Source organism: Calypte anna, chromosome 3 (assembly GCF_003957555.1).
Source record: "Calypte anna isolate BGI_N300 chromosome 3, bCalAnn1_v1.p, whole genome shotgun sequence".
NCBI classification, from domain to species: domain Eukaryota; kingdom Metazoa; phylum Chordata; class Aves; order Apodiformes; family Trochilidae; genus Calypte; species Calypte anna.
The window spans coordinates 11,470,932-11,490,091 of NC_044246.1; positions in this window are offsets into that span (position 1 = coordinate 11,470,932).

Here is a 19,160-nt window from a genome sequence, read left to right on the forward strand (position 1 = left end):
ATTAATCATTTCTAACTCAAGTTATCAATTTTCCATGAAACACTCATGAATTTAATTACTGATAATTATACTTCAAAATTTTCCTATGAAATACTTTTTCCTCAAACCTCATTTTCAACTATGATACTCATAGCTTTTTCTTAATTAAGATCATCTTATGTTTTGAAATGTATTCAAGCACAAGATGAATGCTAAGGAAAATGTCTGCACCCATTTTAGAACGAGAAAAGCAGAAAAATAGCATTTCTCTATCTGGCAAAAAAGTGAATAGATAAAACAATGTACAATATGAAAAGGCAGTATAAGAAGATTTCCTTTTTGCGATAAACTTAAATTTCAGTACATCCTCCAAATATGATTTACAAATTAATAGTACTGCAACAGCAGCTGAACATAAATAGTGTAAGTTTTAGTTTTGCTAAGTTGGAAAAAAAAAAAGCCTTCTTTTTTGTCATACTGAACCTCTTTCTTTAGTTTGTGCTACTTTGTCCCTATGAAGAATTTGTCAATTTTCATAGCAGTGAGCATTTTTTTTCATTAGAGGCACCCAGCAGAAACACGGGGCTGAACTTCCAGCACACCCTCAGTTAGGACTGCATTTTGTACCTGCAGCTTTTCAGGCAAGGCTGAAGTTACTTAAGCATCCAACCATTTGATTTACAGATGCAATCAGGTACCTACACATACAAGTGATTGCAACTGCAGGTGTTAGATTGGGGACTATCGTTCGAAATTCTGGCTGAAATTGTACAAAAATAATTAGTGCTGAAATTATTTAGGGATTCTTTGTGGGTTCATTAAACAAGTAAGCTTTGACACTTTGCATTCAGAATGTCAGAAACTGTTTAAACACTTAGGCATCCTTCCTGTGGGTATGGATTCTTATAATTTTCCTCACTCTGTTTTTTCTTGTACCAGGTATGAACACAGCATCACTCACTCTGGCACAAGTGCAACATTTATTCTGTGTAGGGTGCACACCCAGTCCAGTTGCAGACTTTGTTTTATTCACAGAATCTGGGTACAAATTAGGACTCTACTAAAAATGGCGTGAGATGTATTCACTCCCTTCCCCTGATCCGAGAGTCAGCTACATCAGTGAAACAATCCTCAGCAACACTGAGAGCTTTGTGTAAGACTTTAACAACTGAGAACGGTGGCCACAATTTGGCTCTGCATGTTATTACTCTGTCTAACACAGCCTTATAATCAAATACCCTGTTTTCCCCTTCTGTCCTATTGTCTGTCCTTTGACTATGCTTGTAGGAAAATAATCAATACACACAAAACAAAAAGATAATGGAAGACCTTGATCTTCAAATGTTTTGCATGAGGCAAAGTGACATTTCCAGGTGACACAGCAATTCTGTGCTCACAGACAGCTATCATAAACACTAAGGTCACCTCACCCATATGCGTAAAATTTATTTACTAACTGATCTATAAATTACTTAGAGACAACAGGCAGATTGTGTGTAGTGATGTGTACTCTCTGCACTCTTATAGGAATGACAGAAATTTTTACCTGCTGTCCCTGAGCCTTCTCCTAACATCACTGTGTTGTCCAGACTACAGAAGGGCTGTTGAAGTGACCCACAGTCCAGCTAACAGCAGTATTGATGGACACTGCAGTTACTGTTGTGCACAGCCTCAAGGTATTAACTCTGCCTGTGGAAAACTCTGTGGCCTGCAGAGAAATAAAACACAACACTGAATGCTGCCTTTTTTTCTGGGCTCCACCAAATGCTGAGCATTTCAGTAGTATAAACTATTCCAAAAGCTGAAGTATGACGAAGAATATTTTAGTACTTAAATGAAGTATCTTTAGTAATAATTTTGTTCCTTTCCTTTTACCTCAGTTTTATCTCTCATCGTTAAGATAATAGATAATATACCTCTCTTCTACAAAAATGGTGTCTAGTTCATTTATTTTAGTCTGGAGGTTTTCCAGATCTTTAAAGATATTTTTCAGTGTTAAGTACTGGCTATGACACTGTCTTCTTTTTATCATGTCAAGATGAAAGGTAGGGGTATATGTCATATGTTTACCTTTCATTACTCCCCTGCAAGGATGCATGTTGGAAAAATTCATTAAGAGGGGTTACAAATGCTTTTCTTAATTGCCTGGATTCCTGTGAGTGCAAAGGAAAGCATTCCCCAAGCAATATTGGAAACAACAGCAGAAAATAATAAAAAAGCCCACATTTAACCAGCAAAAAATGCAAACTAGTTAATCAGGTGAGCTGGAAGAGGGCAATGAGAATTAAAATCAACTCCTCAAGGAAAGGAAGATCTTTAGGTGGTAAAGATGCCCACAGAGCTTAAGAAGTATGTGAAAGTAGGGAGCCAGGGAGCAAAGATTTAATCTACTCAGAACTTCAGGGCATCTGCAATCTCCACTGAGGAAGGTCTGGTTTATCCTACAAGGAGGAATGGCAGCCCCACACAGGGAAGAACTCGGGGTATGTAAAGGTGGATGAGGTAAGATTTAATAGCTATGAGGATGTAACATGTCCTGCTGGAAGTTCCTGAATCATAACACAAGTCACCAATAGGATAATTAGAAAGATTTCTACTGACTTCAGCAGGCCTTTGGCCAGGCTCCCAGCAAGGTATAAGTGTATGACTGGTAATGGCAAACAGACAAGGACTTTGTATCCAGCTACTGATTTTATCTGGGAAGTAAATGCAGAGTCTGTTTATTAAGATTCCACACAGAAATCTTCAAACATATCTGTGCTTCTCAATATCATAAGATAAGGATAATTAAAAAGGAAATTAGAGTAGAATGACAAATATGGCTAGAGGGCTAGTAGTTAATTAACATATAGAGATTGGCTATGGTATTGCTGTGGGAGAGAATGATGCAAAATGAGACATTAAAAGGGAACAAATGCCAAAATTGTCTAACACTGTTTTTTTAATTATAGAAAGAAGAATTAGATTAAAAAAAAAAAAGAAAAAACAAACAAACTTTAAGGTGGTAATTTGATGCTTTCTATAAATTAGGATTTCCTAACTGGAAACCTCCAGTTATCCTTGTTTTCAGTTATTACAATTAACTTAGATTAAATGTGATGTTCTCTATGGCTATGAAAAAGCTGGAATGCAAAAAAAGAAGCAGATGTAGACCCCTTAGAACCCTGGACTTCCACAGGGCAAACTTTGGCCTCCTCAATCAACTGTTAAGAGAAATCCCATGGGACAGGGTGTTAGAAGATAAAGGGGCTCAAGATAGCTGGTCAATATTCAAGGACCACTATTTGCAAGCACAGGATCAGAGCGTCCCTATGGTTAGGAAATCTAATAAGGGAGCTAGGAGGCCAGCATGGTTAAAAAAGGAACTGCTGGGAAAACTTAAGTGGAAAAGGAAAATCTACAGATCATGGAAGGGAGGGCTGGTCACTTGGGAGGAATATAGGACTGTTGTCAGAGGATGTAGGGAGGCAATTAGGAAAGCTAAGGCCTCCTTGGAACTTAACCTTGCAAGTCAGGTTAAGGATAATAGAAAGGGCTTTTTCAAATACATAGCTAGCAAAACTAACACTTGGCCCACTAAGGAATGAGCTGGGAGCCCTGGTGACAGAGGATATAAAGAAGGCAGAGGTGCTGAACGCCTTCTTTGCCTCTGTCTTTACTCCTGCAGGGTTTCCGCATGAGCCCCAGATGTAGTCAAGATAGATGAGGAGTTGGACATAGTAGATGAGGATTGGGTTAGGGATCAGCTGAGTAATCTGGACATCCATAAGTCGATGGGTCCAGGTGGAATGCATCCAAGGGTGCTGAGGGAGCTGGCGGAGGTCATTGCTAGGCCACTCTCCATCATCTTCAGTAAGTCATGGGTAACAGGAGAGGTGCCTGAGGACTGGAGAATAGCAAATATCACTCCATTCTACAAGAAGGGCAAGAAGGAGGACCTGGGTAACTATAGACCGGTCAGCCTCACCTCCATCCCTGGAAAGGTGATGGAACAACTTGTTCTTGTCACTATCTCCAGGCACATCAAGGACATGGGGGTCATCAAGAGCAGTCAGCATGGTTTTATCAAGGGTAAATCATGTTTGACTAACCTCATAGCCTTCTATGAGGAAATTACTAGGTGAGTGTCAAGGAGATGGAGTTAGGCTTTTCTCAGTGGTGACCAGTGATAGGACAAGGGGTAATGGGTGTAAATTGGAGCATAGGAGGTTCAAATTGAATATCCGGAAAAATTTTTTTACTGTAAGGGTGACAGAGCCCTGGAACAGGCTGCCCAGGGGGGTTGTGGAGTCTCCTTCACTGGAGACATTCAAAACCCGCCTGGACACGTTCCTATGTGATGTACTCTAGGTGGCCCTGCTCTGGCAGGGGGGGTTGGACTAGATGATCTTTCGAGGTCCCTTCCAACCCCTAGGATTCTATGATTCTATGATTCTATGATTTCATGCTTCTCCATAACATGGATGCTGTGCTGGAAGAAACCATATACCCAGTGTCACTAACCACTGACTTGTTGACTGCAGTGTGATTTTTTTTTTTTTCTGATCTTCTTCCTAATGTGTTCAGTCCTTGGTACTTCCCATTGTGTTATCCATAGTTTTGGGAGTCTTTAAAAATCCCCCCAGTAAACTTTCATAATGTGGTAAGAAAGAGAGCAGGGTTGGTTTTTTTTTTTAACATTTCATTCTTGGTCATCATGAGTTTTGGAAATCTTATCCTTTACTAACATCAAAATATCAAAAAAAGAGAGCTCAGGGACAAATCAGTACAATGAAACTTCCTTCTTTTAGTTTAGCATTTACAAACACTTTTGACCACCAACCCTTAAACAACTCAACACAATATTCTTCCCTCTGCAGGGGGTTTTCCCTCCCTTTACTCTGGGAAACAGCAAAAGTGCTACCAAAACTGGAAATACAGACAATGCAATTCTCCATGCATCTGATGCAGCCTGATAGAGACAAGCCCTGAATGTTTCTGGCTTTTAGAAAGATGATGGGTACACATCAGCCTATGAAATGGCTGCAACGTGCAGCAGAAAGAAGGGCAAAAACTCTTGAGAGCTGTCGTGTTTTAACAGGCTGCAACACAGCCTTGGCATGTGCCAACGGGGGGAGGCAGAGGGAGCTGCCTGGGAAGCCTGTAATGTTTACCTTCCCCTCACAGAAACATTTTTCCCTGGCCTGTCATCACTCCTGTTGAATAGTTGCTTGGAGGAAACAGAATGGTTTGCAGTGCTTCTGTATGAACACACCAGTGTGCCTGTCAGCATCAGTGGGGAAAGACAGCCACACAGCTCTCCAGCCATACTACTGACTCTCAGCCCACTCAGTAAGCTTTGGAGCAAGATACCAAGAGGGTATTCCTCCAGACCATGTGGGAGAAAACAAATGGAACTAGGGAGAGGAAGAAAAAAGCAGGATGGGACACCTAAATGAAAAATTCTTCTTGGAAGACTCTGCCTTCTTTGCAGAAGCCTAGAAAAGAAGCACTCCTTTGTGGATGCCACAAAGGGAGGTTGTTGCAAATGCCTGAGTAGCCATGCCAAGCACGTACAGCTATGCTGCCCCTCAAACAATCCTAATCAGGACAGACAGATAGTAAGATGCTTACAAGTGTGCAACCATATTCCAACATGTTTGACACTGTTACTGGAATTTGTGTGCGTATGTAATGTCTGACACGCTAGGATGCTTTTTCCATTCCTGAAGAAAAGGTGTTGTGGCTAAAAGGTGTGAAACCAAGCACCATATCTGTCTTTTTGTTAAAAGCGGTGATTAAAATATAACTCCATTCTTTCAATCTGTCCTGGGGAGGCTGTTAGAGAGACAGAGTTATGTCTTTCTCCATCCGCATTTCAAATCCGTTCCAAATAAGCACTGCAGTAAAATGAAGAAGAAAAAGGGCCTGGATGCTCTGTAAACATCCAGGTAGCTAGATGTTTTTATCTTTTTGTTGTTGTTGTTTCTTTTTTTTTTTTTTTGGGGGGGGGGTTTGTTTGTTTGTTTGTTTGTTTTTTGTAGTGGAAGAGAGCCAAAGAAATGTTTTACAGACCATTCAGATGAAAAGAGAAAGAAGGCATTATTTTTTTCTTCTTGACAGACAAATGTATGTGTCTCAGCTTGGAGTGGCCGCAGGGAGAATTCCTCTCTGCTTTCTCAGTGAGTGACTGATTTGACTGTGACAGGACAGTTAGATGCAAGAGGCAAATATTTGTGACATAGTGTAAAAGCATTGGTTGGATTCCTTTTCTTTTACAAAATACTCAACCAGGAATGCACCCTTTGCATTACAGTGCAAGGCAGGAACAGACCACCCTGAAGAGTCACCAGCAAAGTGGCTCTTCAGGATGAGGACAAATATGTGGTTCTTTTAGTCAAACTGAATTGAAAGAACTTCTTTTTTTTAGACCAAACATTTCCTTGTCAAAGAATTTTGTGTATCCAGAAAATAATTTTCTTTTTTTCACTGCACTCTATGCCTGGATCCAGGGGGTTTGATAATACCTTATCAAATGAAAAAGAAATTGGAAAAAATATAGGCTAGGGAAAATGCTAGAAGTAGTTACACATTTGGTAGAAGTAGAGGAAGTGATAATTGACCATTTTCTACCCAAAGAAAAAGGTTCAGCAAGGTTAAAAGGCACTGGAGGCAAAGCTGATGGCAATGTAATTACGGAAAATTAAAATGGTTATGATTTTTATTGGCCTGAAGAAGAATTACATGGAAATACTACTGCAGCTGGTGAATCTCAAAAGGCAGCTGAGGAACAAAAGCAGGAGGCACTGCCAAATGAACCCCCTGGCAGCCATGGGTTAGCTGGTTACAGTTGGGGTACACTTTCCAAAAGACTGACCTACAGGACACTTCACTTGGTCCTTCAGCCCTGCAGGCCCTGGAAAAGCTGGCAGGCACAAAAACATTCAGTTTAGGTTTTAAGTCTGGAAACAGAAAAAAAAAAAAAAAAAGCACAACTATTTTTCCTTCCTCTTCCCTTCCACTTCCCTCAGACTTCTGCCATCCCTGGCTGTGGCAGGGCCCTAGCACAGCAGGCAACACAAACACTGCTGGTGATGGCAGCCAACAGGGCTCTGGTGGACTGTGCCCCATCTCCTGCCAGATATCAGCACTGGCACGATCTGCTGGAAGCAAAACTCTTCATTCTTAAATGCCTGCTGCCCTTACTGCCATTTGCCTGCTGGTGTCTGTAGTCAGACTGCTTGTGGAGGCAGGGGCTGTCTTTCCCTCCAAGAAACAGATGGAGAGCCCAGTTTCCATCTAATCTGTCTTTGCAGCATTCCATCACTCAAAATAACCTGCTTGAAGTGTCCTTTCCACCAGAAATGGCATGTATGGATTTCCATGTTTTAGCCCAATATGCATCATAGCTGTGAATGCTTGGGCACAAAGGGACAGTGAAAGACAGCATTGACTGTTTTCATGTTTTAGCTCACTGTTTTACCTTAATCAGAAATAGAAATGTTTTGCATTTTAAAGCTGTTTTCTCATTTCAAAAGACATGAAAAAGGCTGATGGAAACGATTTCTGGAGAAAGATTTTCTGCTGGCAAAATAGAAGCTACATAAATCAATATGTGTCTGTGGAAAGATCAAATTTATGGAATTTGATGATCATGATAAACTAAATTAAATATTTTTTTACATTTACATTCATTTCTGTGTCCAGTTAGGTCAACCCTGTGCCTGCTAAGGCTCACAGGCAGAAAGTACTTTTTCATTTTCTCCCTAGTGAGCCTAGCTTTTACTGTGATCTGCATCTCCCTGGTGCACTAGAATTTCCCACTGATGATGACCTGCTTTGGTGAATGCCAAGAGTTCCAGCTGAACTCAGAAATGGGAATGGAAGATAAGAGAAACACAGAACCACAGTGCAAAAAGGTACTGGGGAAGCTCAGGTATACTGATACCAAAGTCAAGCTGAGATAGATGCCTGGTATTGCTAGTCCCCTTGGCTTTCTAAGTCATTTAATACTGAAAAAGTTCTTAATTTTTTTTTAATTTCTTGTTCTGAACAGGTTTTGTATTTAAGTGTACTTTATATTTTGCTTACACAGGTTTGCTTGCTAAGATGAGATAGGCATGCACAAAAGACTGAGATGGACAATAAGATCTGTACCTGGCATAGTGAGGCAGCCAGGGAACTCAGCATGCCAAAGCTCTGAGCAAGCACAGGAGGAGGAAGAATGAAAGAGAAAACATGAAAGGATGCAACCTGGTTTGGTTTCAGTGGACGAGTGATTATCTTTCAAATTGTGTCATGCATGGGAGGGGTTTCTGTAAATTCAGCCCACCTACTCCATGGTCCTGCCTGACGCTTTCGACCCTTTCTGACAGAAGAGATGTGACCAGTCATACCCAAGAAGGCACAATCCTCATGGCACATCACCATCTGGCTATCTCCAGGGCTGGAGGAACCGGTACCTGCTTAGGGGCTGCCAAGGGGAAGTAAAGGCTCTCAGCAACTCTCAGACAAGGAAACTGCTGCTACCCTGGGAAAATTTGGAGGGGTTATGAAGGATAGTGTCTTTTTCTCCTGTGCTGTGGTACAATCTTTCTGCCATGCCTCATCTCACTGCCATTCATCTCTCCTCCTCTCTGCCATACTTAGGAATAATTCCTGATTCATGGTCTCTGCTACCATATACTTCTCTAATATATTGTTTATTTAAACTCTAGTTTTATTATGTGTTTTTTCTCTGTTGAAATTAGAAAGCACCATAAAGCTGTGCAGCAAAGTGGAAAACGAGGTCTTATCAAATGAAAACTAAAAAAGGCTGCTTTATGACAGAGGCAGTTTGAGAAACAATAAAATAATAATGCCAGTTCCTTCTTTTTTGACAAGCCAGATTTACCAGTACACCCCATATATATCTCTCCTCGCCAGCCACACAAAACAGCTGTAAACCTGGTTTAACTGGGCTGTTAAATTGAGTTTACAGCTGCTTTGCATCACCAGAATGGTTCAAAGCAGCAGCACATATCAGTGAATGTGGGCCTAATTGTACACTAATGAACGATGAAGCAGTTTAGCATGCAGTATTCACTTTGGCAGAATGAAAAAGAAATCTTTATAGAGCAGATATGTTAGGATTTATCCCAGCTTTGCTTGAGGGGAAAAATTCATCCTCTTTTATTCTGAATGGATTATAATTAAGAAAAGCATCAGAGACAAATTATTCAAGGTTAGAAATTTAAAAGAGCTTTAAGGATACATCCGCTCTTACCAGATGTATTAGTTCCTGCACAGGCTGGAGTTACAAGTGGAACTCATAGTTTAATTATAAAATAATGGTCAAAGAAAATCTGCTTAGGTAAGCATGTGTTTCCTTTAGGGAAGAAAAATCATTACAGAAAACAAGATAAAAAGTTGCAAATCTCATTGTCTGTGTATAACTTCATTAATGCTGGATAATGACTCTATACGTAGCAAGGTGTTCATTGTCAAAACCTGTTAAAACAGCTGAAATCAAGTGCAACCTATGGGTCTGCGTAGTTTCTAGTTACCCTAAAAGAACCAAAGCTGAGAGTATTTTTCAGTGCTTTAAGACATTGCTTTTCTTCTGTAAATAAAGCTTATGGCCTTAAGGCAAGTGCCTTGCTGGGAATACAACAATCTCCAGAATAATTTGACAAACACAGAAAGCAAAAAAACCTCCAGATGACTGGTTCTCATTTGTATATTCAATGAATCATTCCTAAATTGCAGGGGCAAGTTGGGACAGGAAGTTGGGACAGGAAAGAGGAGCACAATGTCCTCCTAGTCCTCCCAAGCACCAGTGGCAGTGCAGGATACGATGGAGGTTTGGACCCTCCATAGTGAAGGCTCCTGAATTACTCATCCCTACAGGTGCCTCCTGAAGCCAAGAGAGACCTGGCCTTTCAACTTGGCTTGCTTTTGGGATTCCACCTTCCAAAACCAATTGCAAAACCATTGTTTTCAATTAAGCAGCACTGAACCTACGAGGCCTGGGCTAACCACAGCCTGGGCTGTGGATTCATTCATAGAGCTGCTGGCAGGCAGAGGGAAGCAAATCTTTGCATTATGAGCCCCAGCCCACAGCCACAGAGCCACCTAAGGCTGTGTCTGCTGTGCCCAAGCTCATATCCCCCCTCTCAGCAGGCTGGTGACTGTCTCAGGATGAAGGCTGTGACATGTGCCTTCCCTGCACCTCTGGGGAGCATCCAGCTGGCCCAGGGACTGAGCATGGAGGGCTGATGTTTGCCAGCAAAACACCATGAAAAATACCAGCAAAATATTACTTTGGTTTTGAGAACACATTATAGCAAGAAGCATACAAAAATGTAGTTTAAATAAAAAGCCAGGAAATTCTGGTCTTTGAGCTGTAAAATATTTAACCTTTTTTTTTTTTTTCACAATTGAGTGCTGAGCATCCTACACATTTTCAGTGATAATAGTAACATCAGTAACAATAAAAAAAAGCAGGAAGGCAATTCTGAAACACACGGCAGAGCAAAACTAAAAATACTTAGGAAGTGTTAATGGAAGTAAAAGGTACAATTTAGGAAATCACATTTAACCAGCAGGAATTTTTGAAAAAAAAAAAAAAAAAGAAAAAAGTATGAACTCTTCATGAAAAATGACAAAACTATTCAGAAAAGTCTCTTGTTACTGAAACTACAAAAGTGAATTATGAACCAGTTTGTGGCATGTCATTTGAAGGAAATGTTTTTTCTCTGTAAAAATGGCTTTTATCCAACTAATAAGTACAACTATCATGTTAAATTTCATTGGAATCTCACTTCTTAAGAACACACAAATTACATTTCTTGAACCAATATAAAATCTTTTAACAGCAGTAACTACTTTTGTTAAATAAATAAAAAAACCTGTGGAGGCTTTAATAAAAGACAATATTCACAATAATATTTATTGTTTAAAAGATGAGCACTACTGCTGCGTTCCCTTTTTACACAGCCCAAGGTATGTTTTATTGTATTAAATCCAGTCAAGTCCAGAAGGAAAAATGTTAACTAATGAGTTAACAAACATAAGCAATTCTCTGAGTTTGCAGAGCAAAACATCTTTTGTTGGTCAGGAAGCCTGCAAAGCTGTAAAGCTGTACATAGGAAAATTTTTTACTTTAAACAAAGTTCTTCTGCATGTATCCATCACATGTAATGCAAATCCCTACACTTATGTTTAAAATGTTGGAAAATGGCCTCTTTTGGAAGCAGGTCACTGGATAACTAATCTGATCTGGCACAATATTTCATGTGTTATGACTGACAAGAAAAAAAAGGCTGGTGTCCTGCCTGTCTAGACATCAAAGGCCAGGAGGATGCAAACGAGAAACTGGGTAAGACTTCCCTGAGAGCAGTGCTAGCAGTCAGCCAAGCAAAGCAAATTACAGACAAACTGGAAAGCCCACAAGTGACCCCAGGAATACACCAGAACTGGTGGCAAAAGAAAATCCTATCAGATCCCTAAGAACAGAACTTTTCTCAGACGGAAAAAAAATTCAAAATAAAATAAAATAAAGTAAAGTAACAACCAAAACCAAACGTCAATAGCACAGATTTAATTCAAAGCACTGATAGAAAATTCAAGATGGGCAGAGACACAGAGACAGTGTGGGAGCCAAAGGTTGGACAAGGCAGCTTACTGATCTTTCCCCTTCTAAACTAGCTTGGTTTCTACATTCCTGTAAACACCAAGCTGCAAGCTATGCAAGGATTAAAGTAAGATGATTTTGTGAAGATGTGAGTCTGAAAAATATATGTTAGACAAAGCTGGGTGCTGGGGGCTTTTCCACACCAATCTGCCTCAATTTCAACTTAATATTATTTCTTGAAACGGGCTGTGATGTGAAAAAACTTATACACATGCTATTTTCTAATGTAAGGGAAGAAATTATTTTCTTCCCTTATTGTCCTATAATAATTCTTGCTTAGAGGTTACTTTTTGTTAGAAATTACATATGAAGAATCTCGGTAAATGTTTTGTGGTTTTTATTTTGTTTTGTTTTTCTTTTATTGCTTTTATTTTAGGATAAATTACTTTTAAAAAATATATATATTTCTGTGTAATCATTTGGCTTGTATGGAAGAATTCGGTTGTCAATTTAATCTGGTGTCTGATAAAAGGAAGCAATCACGTTAACTGTACTGAAGAGATTTATACTCAAGCTATGTAAATGTTTCAGGTAAGACAATCCTCAAAAATCCCTGCTTTTATATTATTACTAATATGTTCAAAAAGTTATGTACATTTTGAACCATAGTTATAAGCTATAGAGTCTGGACTATTGTATTTATCACAAGCAGCAAAGATTTAAAAGCATTACTATCACATCCAAGTGAGTTCTAATAGAGCAATACATCTATGTTTTCTGTGTATTCTGTATAAATATACATCTGTGTTTGGACAGGAATATGTGCATCTTTGTCTGCAGATGCCTATACTCTGAAAAAAAAAAGGAAAAAAAACCCAGAGAGAAATATTTCTGAAAAAGAAATAGCCAATGCACGTATTTCTCACTTAGACAACATGGAGTGTGGGAGATACTGGGTTCCTTGGTCTTCTGGCACTAGGACTACATTATCTTTAGGGAGATATATAGGTGTCTGCACAGGAAATGAAACAAATCTGTGGCAAATTAAGTGACAACAAACAGGAAAAAAGGCATCAATTCAAAACTGTTCAAAAGTTTGGGTGTTGAATGATATTTCTGGAGAAGAGGGTAGCAGGCATGTAAAGCACTTGAAACCAATATGTTTATTATATGTTTAACCACGAGGATCTCACCTCCATGAGTTCTTAATGACAGAAGAACTCGCATAACAAATACATTACAAATGTATTTAGAAATGTTTATCATTCAAAAACCAGTGGAAATTCCCCACATTTTGTCTTTCTGTATTACAGCAAGAGACAGCAGAAAATGAGCCAATCGATCATAGCTTATACACACAGAGTCCTAAGGCTTGCAGGATGCTCTGTAATTTGTGATTTGACCTCTTGGTACTTTCCTCTTGCTGAGATTCTCACAGAAAAATGATGTGCCAGTGAAGAGTGACACAAGATTCATCTTGTGTGACTGGCTAGGTCACTACAACCGTCTGGGTTAGTCTATAGCCACCTGTGATGGCTGGGAAAAATATAGTGAGGCCCTGTGGAATCACTTCCTCAAAGCATCACCAGGGAAGCCACAAAACACACCTAGGTCCATCAGATGGAGTACTGGGTGATCCATAATACAGATCCCTGTGTGATCTTTTCCTAGCTGCTGTAGCAGCAAGCACAACAATAGAAATATATTGGTTTAAAGAAAACAAAATATGAATAGCAACTGGTAGCACCCTACATCCCAACTGCATCCACTGCAATGCTCTGGTGGAGGCAAAACTTCTGGTGTCACAAGACTGGTGCCATAAATTCCACACTACTGCTTGGCTGCCAGCAAATGAATGTGGCCAAATTCAGTGACCAGGGCAGGCTCTCCTTGTGTCTGGGTGGTTATCAGGTACTTGATGGGTTTGCTGAGCTCCCTGGCTAGTGCTGCTGTAGTCTGCAAAGTGCTGAAGTATCCTCTGGGAAATGCATCAATGAACTCACTGCTGACCCAGGATCAAGAGAGTTGTGAGTGTGTTTGTGCACCTGCTAACTCAGCATCCTCCACAGCTACATCTTCTACTAGCTCATTATTGCCACTTAAGCAACCATTTGCTATCCCCAGCCAATGCATCCCCAGGGGTACCACCTTCTTGTCAAGCAGAATCACTCTAAAGCTTTGGTAGCTCACTGATAACAATAAGCTTCATGGTGGTGTACAAGCCTGAGACCTGGATTGCTCAAGGGGAGTGACCCATAGTTGCTTACACATTAGGAAGGCAGCAATGGGAGTCACAGAGGGCTATCTGCTGTTCCTCTTTGGCCACCTTTGCTCTCCCTACAAGGTCACACACTGACACACTGAATGCAACAGTATGTGACATGGAGTCCTGCCTCATCCACTAGAGAAACACTGTCCTTACACACACACACTCACCACACTCACTGCTCTGCTATTTATTTCTGATTTATGGGCCACTGGCAAGCTTCATGGACCAGGACGGAAAATGTTGCACACAGTGAATCAATTATAGGCTACTATATTGATATGCCACCTACTGTATTTTAAAAAATTGAACTGTGAAATGATTAAATAAACTGAGAATTTCTATAAGTTTGACTGCTAGGTAATAATAAATGGCAATTACAGAAGAACAAAAGTCTATTAAGCAGCTGCGACAAGAATAAATGTTGTTTCTGGCATTTCACAGGTCTGTTTTTAACTACAGCATGTATGAGCTATCATCAAATCAATGTATCCAAACAACATAAACCTCCAACAAGGAAGAATTAAAATAGCATCAAATGTATCAGGAAAACACTAATTTCTGAGAAAGCAATACAGAAAATCAGCTACTAATGAAAGTAAAACTAATTAAGAAATATTAAGGAAATAAGCATAAATGGTAAATTTCAAATACTGAAGAATATATTTGCATTAATTTAAATAAGTATTTACTAGTTTTTGATAAATATGGAGATGAAAATATTGAATGCAGCTTTTTTAGCAATATGCTTTTAATACAAGGAAAGACCTTTGTTGTTTCTCAAGGATCAGTGCTCGGGTCAGTGCTGTTTAACATGTTTGTTGGTGAGATGGACTGAGGAATTGAATGTACCCTTATCAAGTTTGCAGATAACACCAAACTGTGGTGAAGTCACCATCCTAGAGGGAAGGGAGCCATCCAGAGGGACTTTGACAGGCTTAAGAAGTGGACTTGTTCAAAATGCATGAAGTTCAACAAGGCCAAGTGCAAGGTTCTGCAGCTGGATCGAGGCAATTCCATGCTTGCATAGAGGTTCAGATGGAGAAGGGATTGCAGACAGCCCCAAGGAAAAGGACTTCAGGGTGATGGTGGAGCAGAAGCTCAACATGAGCTGTCAATGTGTGGTTGCAGCTCAGATCTGACCAGATCCTGGGCTGCATCAAAAGGATAGACATCTGGTCAAGGGCGGTGATTCTCCTCCTCTACTCTTGTGAGACCCCACCTGGAGTTCCCAGCATAAAAAGTACATACAGTTCCTGGAACACGCCCAGAGGAGAGCCACTAAAATGATCAGAGGGCTGGAGCACCCCTGTGAAGACAGAAGCTGAGATTGTTCAGCCTGGAGAAAAGGAGGCTCTGAGGTGACCTTATAGAAACCTTCCAATATCTGAAGGGGTCCTACAAGAAAGCTGGGGTAGGGCTCTTGACATGGGTCTGTAGTGAGAGGAGAAGGGGAAATGGTTTCACACTTGAAGAGGGGAGATTTAGGTCAGACATCAGGAAGAAATCCTTTAATTTGAGGGTCAAGAGACACTGAAACAGGTTGCCCAGGGAAGCTGTGGCTGCCCCTACTCTAAAAGTGTTCAAAGCCAGGCTGGATGGGGCTTTGAGCAACCTGGTCTAGTGGGAAATGTCTCTGCTCATGCTGGGGGTCTGGAACTGAATGATTTTTTTAAGGTCCCTTCCAACCCTAGCCATTCTATTAAAAAAATACAGGATAAAACAAGGAAGATAATTTCAAGCAAAAAAGAATAATTAGCATAGTCCAGATGATCTTTAACTTAACAAAGGACTGAGTACTGAAGTCAGAAATACAGTCTGCTAAAAAAGTGAATATGCAGTCAATGTTACCACAGACCCAAATGCTTTGTTCTCCTTTGTACTTCACCAAATAAAATAGATGACATTTCTAACTCTCAGACATATTTACTACCTGAAGAGGCCGTGAAAGAAGTCTCCTAAATGTCACCTCAAGGAAAAATACACTTCCTTCAGAAGACAAAACCTTGGTCATGGGTTAGATACTTCAGCATCTCAGGGCATAGAAAAGGGAAAATACAGAAAAACCTAATCAGAACATCAGTTAGCCAAAGTGTTTGCATTCAATAATGTCAACAGCAGATCTCTCACTTCCTTCAAGAGGAAGAGCAAATCAATAAAATTAGCCTTTTTCAAGACAGAGATACTCCCCAGTTCCTTCCCCTGTCACTCTGGAGAGGCAGACTGCAGCAGGGTCCATGTGGATACCCAGCCATTTGACCCAGCATTCTGTGTCGCTGATGGGAAGATCTCATGGATGAGGGAAAGGCCACAGCTTGATCCAACTCTTCTGTCCTGTGCCTCCCAAAGCCCATTCATCCCAGCCCAGGGCAGTGTAGGTGGCCCCACAGCTCCCATTGAACCTTCTCATCCCAGTATGAAGCATTTTGACATCATCTCTACCTAGAGTCACCACCTGATGGTATCAAAAAATGTCCCATTGACCAGCATACAAACAAAGCTGACCAAATCTCAGAGCTTCAGATTTATTTGAAGCAGTAACATTTTAAAAAAAATGAAGTGAAATAAGTTACAGAAGTTACACTGGTGTCCAAATTTCCATTTCAAATGTTCGGAAATTTCATTCTACAATTTCAGAAAAATCCTCCAGTTTCTTTCTTTCATGTTTTCATTGACCATATGGAGCTATGCAATATCAATAGTGGGAGCACACTGTATGTTATATGATACCCTATTATGTTTATTTTATTGTTAAATTATCAAGAGGCTTTATTAATAACGATTTATTGTCTTCTGTCCAGGTTCAAAATGCTGAGTCATGCTGACAGCTTGAGCAATAATCAAAGCTTTTTCTCAGGAAAAATCTTTTCTAGGACAGTGTCCTAATAACTTGTAGAAACTTCATTTCTCCTGGCAAATAATTATGTGCAGAAGTAGTATCACAAAGCTAATGTGACTATCAGCATGACCAAGGGGATCAATGATCATCACAACTGGGCCACATCTTCCTTGTAATTTGAAAGAATGTGACATCTGGCACATGGAGCCCCTTCCCCTGCTACCAAATTCAGCAGGAGCTGAAGGGCTTCAGCAGCCTTAGAGGCCCTCACCACCTCCCAGGAGCAGCCCCCTTAGCTCCAGAAAGGATCGGTTATCTCAACACACCTGAACGTCCTTACAACACAATTCTAACTTTTATCCTTCTCATCTGCCTTATGCTTTTTAACATATTGTCCTAGTTTGAAAGGACCAAGCTAAAAAACAACCCAGAGTGACACTGACCTGAGAGTTCCTGGGACATCCCCAGCAGCTGCCTGGCTGTGGCACTTACTTCTGGGGAGCAGCTGTGCCTATGGGGAGGAGAGAGTGGGTGAGTTGACCCCAATGGACCAATCCCAGTGCTCCTGCCCATGATGCTCAGCATAAAACGGATCCTAAGAGAGCCCTCTGCTGGTGTTTTGGTCTGGTGGGCTGGCTGGATTGGGGTCTGTTTCTCATTAGGCTTCTTCTTTTCTTACTCGAGAAGAGCACGGTTCATCAAGACAGGTTATCTTCTCCTGTCTTCCCAACTAGGATCAGCTGCTCCAAGGCTGTTGCAAATTGTTACTGGGACCCTGGACTCAGGCAGCCTAGATGTGGGCACCCTCATCTGCTGTCAAGTTCAGTTTTGGACTTTTCCAGTCAGGCAGTAATTACCAACTGAGGACAACAGGTTCTGTATTTGCATATATTTATGTATTTGTAATTCATCATTATTCCAAGTTCATTAAATCTGTTCTTTTCAAACCTTGAAGTTTCTCTTCCTTATTCTTCTTCTTATCCTCCCCTGGGAGGGTAGTGGGCTAATAATAGAGAGAATCTGTCAACTGGTTATTGGTGAAAACTGTGACACCAGTAATACACACGTTTGCTTTCCCCACCAATGCATAAAAATCAGCAGCCCATGAGAAATTTCATAAAATCATAAAATTGTTTTAGTTGGAAAAGACCTTTCAGATCAAGTTCAACAGTTAATGTAGCACACTGCCAAATCCATCACTAAAAACTGTCTCCAAGCACCACATCTACATCATCTTGAAAATAGCTCAAGAGATGGTGACCTGACCATGTTGCTAGCTTATGTTCAGTCAGCTGTTAATCAACACCCCCAGGTCCTTTTCCCCTGGGCAGCTTTCCAGCCCCTCTTCCCCAAGCCTGTAGGGTTCCACTGAGCTGTGTTGACCCAAGTGTTGACCTGACAATTGGCCTTCTTCAACCTCATATCACTGGCCTTGGCTCATTGACCCAACCTATCCAGGTCCTGTTGTAGAGCCAGAACAAGACTCCCTCTCAACTTTGTATCATCTGCAAACCTACTGAGGATGCACTTGACCCCCTTGTCCAGATCATTGATAAAAGTATTAAAAGGACTGGCCTTAACACAGGGCTCTGGGGGACACCACTTGTCATCAGCCACCAATTGGATATAAGCCCATTCACCACAACTCTTTGGGCCCAGACAGACATTTTTTTAACCCTTTTGAAACATAAACCTGTCCAAGCCATGAGCATCTGGTTTCTCCAAGAGAACACTGAGAATGGAAACAGGTTTTGGGGAGTTTTGAATGAAGGAGGGAGGCAGCACAGATGCTGGAACTTAATTTCTTTGTCTCTTAACAAAATGCAAATACCCTTTCTGTCTAGCTTCATAATTTGTTTAGTGCAGTGTGCATTTGGTAATGATAACAGAGGATAAATGCTTAACCTAAGAAACTGCACTTTACACTTCAATAAATTACCTTTTTAAAATGACCTTGCATAAACTCTGAATTTAAACTCTCGGTCCTTCTGAACAGCTCCTCTGATACTGTGTTTGTATTAGAGGAAAACTTTAAGGATATTCCTAGGAAACTAATCCCCAGGAGGGATGAAATTCAGGAGAGGCTAACAAGGCTGCACCTTTGACACACTAAAGCCAGGCAGGATTATGCCAAAGCCTTTAACAAAAATACTTGAGAAATTTTAAACCCAGAAGCATCTGCAGTCTTGACAATACAAGATTCTCTTCACTAGGTTTTTATTCTAATGTTTTGGAATTATACAACTTTCACATGCAAGTCAGTTCACAGGGATGACAGGAGAAAATGTCACTGAAAGTCTCTGTGTAGCCTGCACGCTCTGTCATATAGCAGATATTGCCTCAGTATGTCAAGCTAGGGGTTAATTTAGGAAAAATGTGTTTTTCCACTTCCTTACCTGCCTCTCCCTAGAAATGATTGTATTAATGAAAATTTAAATGCTTATAACCAGTTATATGTGCATATACTACTTGCAATCATTTTT